The following is a 5846-nucleotide window of genomic DNA, read 5'->3' on the forward strand; positions in this document are numbered from 1 at the left end:
TGTTGAGATCATGGACTGGATCTCCGAGATGGAAATGGTGTTTGAAAGTTACGATTGTAGCGAGAAGCAGAAGACTGTCTTTGCTGTGAGACAATTGAAAACTGGAGTCTTGAGCTGGTGGAAGCTATTGGCAGATACAATGCCGCGAGGAGAAGCTCTGAAAATGTTGTGGGATGAGTTCTTGGAACAACTGAAGGCGCAATACTATTCAGAGATAGATCTGATTGATCTGAACAATGAATTTCAAAATTTGAAAAAGGGGGAAATGAGCATCGATGACTATGTTGTTGCATTCACGGAAAATATGAAGTTGATTCCATACCTAGTGCCAACCGAACTTTCCAAAGTTGAGAAGTTCGCAAATGGACTGCCGGCTGACTTTGACCCAACAGTCAAGATGGCAACCACTCTGAAATTAGCCGTTCGAGCAGCTAAGAATGTGGAGACCCAACAAAAGGAAAGAGGTCTAGAAAGGGCTGAGGTTGGTGAGAAACGGAATTTCGATGGATCCTCGAAGTTCAACAAGAAGAGTAGATTCTCGAAGTCTGGATCGAGAGGAGGGGGATCAGAAGCGAAGTGGTGTGATAAGTGTAAGAAGAAGCACTCTGGGAAGTGTGATGGAGAGGTCACTTGTTTCAAATGTGGAAAGCCTAGGCACTATGCCAACAAATGCACATTCACTAAGAAGGTCTGTTATGAGTGCAATGAGGAGGGTCACATTTCAAAGGATTGCCCAAAGAAGAAGGAGGTAGGAAGACCCAACATACCACCAAAGCCGAAGGCGAGAGCCTTCCAGATGACGCTTGAGGCTGCAAAGGAGGCAGCAGACGTCGCTTCAGGTACCTTTCTTGTAAATGGTTTGCCTGCAAACATACTATTTGATTCCGGAGCCAACTACTCCTTTATGTCTCATAAATTTGGTGGGAAATAAGCATTACCTATATAAAAACTTGATAATGCCTTGATTGTAGAAGTTGCTAGTGGCAAATTCGTACCTGTTAGTAATCATATTAGGAACATCGTCATTGACCTAAATGGAAACGAATTCCACGAAGAGCTATTACCCATAGAGTTAAATGGTTTCGACATCATTTTGGGTATGGATTGGCTTAGCGACAACGATGCTGAGATTCTTTGCAAAAAGAAGATTGTAAGGGTGAACCCACCCGGAAGAGAATCATTTATGGTGTACGAGGACAAACGCAGAGTGAATTCTGGAATTATCTCCCTGATGAAAGCCAGGAAATGTTTGTCCAAAGGATGTGCGTCGTACTTGGCATTTGTAATTGATGCTAAAAAGGAGAAGAAAGAGGTGCAGACTATACCGGTTGTATGTGATTATCCAGAAGTCTTTCCCGAAGATCTTCCCGGACTACCCCCTGATAGGCAAGTGGAGTTTCATATAGACTTGTTACCAGGAACAATACCGATAGCAAAGGCACCTTACCGATTAGCACCGACGGAGATGAAGGAGCTCATAACGCAACTTCAGGAGCTGTTGGACAGTGGTTTCATTCGACCTAGTTCATCACCCTTGGGAGCTCTGGTGTTATTCGTAAAGAAGAAAGTTGGAAGCATGAGAATGTGTATTGATTACAGAGAGCTAAACAAAGCAACGATAAACAACAAGTACCCGTTGCCAAGGATCGATGACATGTTCGACCAGTTACAAGGTTCGAGTTATTTCTCGAAGATCGATCTTAGGTCGGGATACCATCAACTAAAGGTGACAGATGAGGATATCGAAAAGACTACATTCAGAATGAGATATGGACACTATGAGTTTTTGGTTATGTCATTTGGGCTAACCAATGCTCCTGCAGCATTCATGGATTTGATGAACATGGTTTGTAAACCATTCCTCGATAAATCTGTGATAGTGTTCATCGACGACATTCTCATCTACTCGAAAATCCAAGAGGAGCATAAAAAGCATCTACGTGAAGTGCTAGAAGTTCTGAAAAAGGAGAAGTTGTATGCAAAGTTCTCCAAATGTGAATTTTGGATTCAAGAAGTCCAATTCTTGGGTCATGTGATTAACCAAGAAGGAATAATGGTTGATCCAGCAAAGATTGAAGCTGTAATGAAGTGGGAACAACCAAAAAGTCCTACGGAGATCCGAAGCTTTTTAGGATTAGCTGGATATTACCGAAGGTTTATCCAAGGCTTTTCTTCGATAGCCGCTCCATTGACAACCTTGACCCATAAAGGAGCTACTTATACTTGGAGTGAAAAGCATAAGGAAGCCTTTGAGAAGTTGAAGAAGAAATTATGTGAAACACTAATTCTTTCTTTACCCGAAGTAGTTCAAGACTTTGCAGTCTATAGTGATGCATCTGGAGTTGGGTTAGGTTGTGTTCGGACCCAGCGAGATAAAGTAATAGCATATGCATCGCGACAACTGAAGGAGCATGAAAAGAACTACCCTACTCATGATTTGGAGTTGGCAGCGATAGTTTTCGCTCTAAAAATATGGAGACATTACCTCTATGGTACGAAGTGAAAACTTTTCACTGATCATAAGAGTCTCCAGTATCTCTTTAATCAGAAGGAACTGAATATGAGGCAATGACGCTAGCTGGAATTACTCAAAGACTATGACTGTGAGATACTTTATCACCCTGGTAAAGCAAATATTGTTGCTGATGCTCTCAGTCGGAAAGTCAACCTTGAAAAGAAAAGGCCAAGAGCGTTGAGAATTGAGGTTGTCTCAACAATTATGGAGAGTATAAAGAAAGCTCAGGAAGAAGCTTTAGAGAAGAATGACCGAAAAGAAGAACGTTTGGGCAAAACATTAGTATTCGGTACAAACAACCAAGGGTTGAAGGTATTCCAAGATAGGATTTGGGTACCTAAGACGGGAAGAGTAAGAGATGTTCTTATGGAAGAAGCTCACAAGACCATGTACTCGATTCATCCCAGCAATACGAAAATGTATAGGGATTTAAAACCCTATTACTGGTGGCCAACGATGAAGCTCGATGTTTCTAAGTATGTGGCCGAATGTGTGACATGTGCAAGAGTTAAGGCACAACATCAAAAACCATATGAGAGTTTAGAACCTTTACCTGTACCCATGGGTAAATGGGAAGACATCACCATGGATTTTGTGACTAAACTACCCAGAACAAAGAGCGGTCACGACATGATTTGGGTGGTCGTGGATCGTTTCACCAAGAGTGCACACTTCATAGCAGCCAATGAAAAATGGTGTATGGATAAGCTTGCGAACGCTTACGTGAAGGAAATTGTGAGACTTCACGGTGTTCCTCTAACAATTGTATCAGATCGTGATAGTCGTTTCACGTCACGATTTTGGAAAAGTCTACAAGAAGAAATAGGTACCAAGTTGTGTTTAAGTACATCTTACCATCCACAAACTGACGGTCAGAGCGAAAGAACAATACAAACACTTGAACATATGCTGAGAGCATGTACCCTGGAATTCCAAGGTAACTGGGATGAACATTTACCTTTAGTAGAATTTTCCTACAACAATAGTTTCCACTCGAGCATAAAGATGGCACCTTATCACGCTTTGTATGGATAGAAGTGTCGTACGCCGTCTTGTTGGCTTGAAGCTGGAGAAAAACAGCTTATGGGACCTGAGATAGTCCATCAAACTGCTGAAAAGTTGAAAATGATTAGGGAAAGGATGTTAGCAGCTTAGGATCGTCAAAAGAGCTATGCTGACAAGAAAAGAAAACCGATAACATTGGAAGTTGGTAATTCGGTTTTGCTTAAAGTCTCGCCGTGGAAGGGACTTATAAGATTTGGTAAAAGGGGAAAGTTGAGTCCAAGGTTTATTGGACCATTCAAAGTTCTTCAGAGGATTCGGAATCAAGCTTACAAGCTAGAACTACCAGAAGAACTAGAAGGTATTCATAACACTTTCCATGTGTTTTATTTAAGGAAGTTCACAGGAGATATTCCCGACATAATTCCAATATCTGAGTTAAGATTGGATGAAAGCAAGAGGTTAATCGAAGAACCAAAGGCAATCGTTGACCGTAAGACTAAAAAGTTGCGGTGAAGATGGTCGATTTAGTGCTTGTGCAATGGAAACATACGAATGGGCCAAATCTCACCTGGGAAACGGAGAGTGACATGATGAGTCGCTACCCGTATTTGTTTGCTGATGTGTGATTCCGAGGACGGAATCATCCTAAGGGGGAGAGAATTGTAACGCTCGTGTTTCTGGGATAAAATCATTAATAAAGTTGTAATAGTCTAGGTCAACCTTTTTAACTCATTTTGAAGTAGTAAAGAGGAATTATGTGAATATTATGTGAATTATATGCTTATTTTCTTAATTACTATCGTTTAATTAATTAATAATAAAAATAAGCATTTAAAATAAATATTATAAAAAGCCGATATCTTTTAATAAAGTTGTAGTGGCCGAAACAAGGATTCCGTAGATATAAAGAACGTCGAAATCCGAGTTATAACGAAGAAGTTATGACCTGTCGAAGTTTCGCGACAAAACTGGCACGACACCGGGAAGTGTAAAAAGTGAATATTACGATAAAGTGCATTTTAGCCTTAACAATCTAAACTAAAGTCGTAGTATTCATTAAACCGAGAAGTTCGATAAAAAGAACGCCCAAATCTGACTTCGTATGAGGAAGTTATGATTTTTATAAGTTTTAGCTTAGCAGTAGACAGCTAAATACTCGAATTTAAGATCGAGAGAAATTTAGCCGACACAACCTAAACGAGAATCGAAGGTCTCGTCAATAGTAGTACAACGGTAAAAAGACTGACGAAAACGGACGTCGGATGAGGAAGTTATGAATTTTTAACGGATTTTCCTGTCTCGGTCTGTTAAAATATAATAAAATTAAAATTAAAATCAAAATTAGCCGGCGAAGTCCAAACAAAAGTTGTAGAGCATGATTTTAGCTACACGTGCATATAAAGAACGTCAAAAACGAAGCTCGTATGCGAAAGTTATGGATTTTAGAAGTTCGGGGCTCAAAATTCGGAAATTTTCGCATGAACAGTAACCGGACACGTCATCGAGGCCGAAGCTGCTACGTCGTCGAGTCGTGGCCGACTCCGAGACCGACGCATGCCAGCCTATGATAGGCCGAAGCCGAGGTCGAACCGGAATCAAGTGCGTATCGCCTCCGTGGAAGAATCCGAAGCAGCCACGTCTCGCCTTCGCATCCTTCTACGCGCCCTTCGCATCCGAGCCTCACTGGCCTTCGCTGCATCCGACGCGTGTTGCTTCCGGATTAGACCAGCCTCGCGACCTATCGTCTTCCGACGCGCCTCGCCTCCGTGCCTCCTCTCCTCGCAGCCACGCCTCCCTTCGTCACCGGACTTCGCAAGCAGCTGCGTGGAAGCCTCTCAGCCACGGAGACCTCGTCCTCGCACCCTATAAATAGGGGGGCTACGAGATCTCCCGACTACTTTTGAAAAGTTGTCATTTTACACCCCTAAACTTATATTATGACTATTTTGACTTCTCCCGAAGCCCCGATATCATTTCTAAAGCCCGGAATACGTCCCGAAGTGCCCGAAAACCCAGAAAATTTTATCTTTTCGGTTTTGAAGCTCCAACTCTCGTAGAGCCCGGTTCCTCAATAAATTCCCAGTTTTATCAGAAACGATCATTTTAAGGAATGAATTACTGCCCGATTATCATCAAATCAAGTGAGTGTATAGTCACTTTCATCTTACACATAGATATGAAGTATTTTCTATAAAATACGTGTTATGTGTAATTATATTGATTGTTTATTTGAGATGATTGTTGAATACAGTGTTTTATACAAGTTATAAACTGTATATGTATTTTATCTACAAATATGTTGGGTAGAACATGGGTAGACAAAATA

The sequence above is a fragment of the Lactuca saligna genome, chromosome 5, assembly GCF_052625555.1.
Source record: "Lactuca saligna cultivar CGN05327 chromosome 5, ASM5262555v1, whole genome shotgun sequence".
Taxonomy (NCBI): domain Eukaryota; kingdom Viridiplantae; phylum Streptophyta; class Magnoliopsida; order Asterales; family Asteraceae; genus Lactuca; species Lactuca saligna.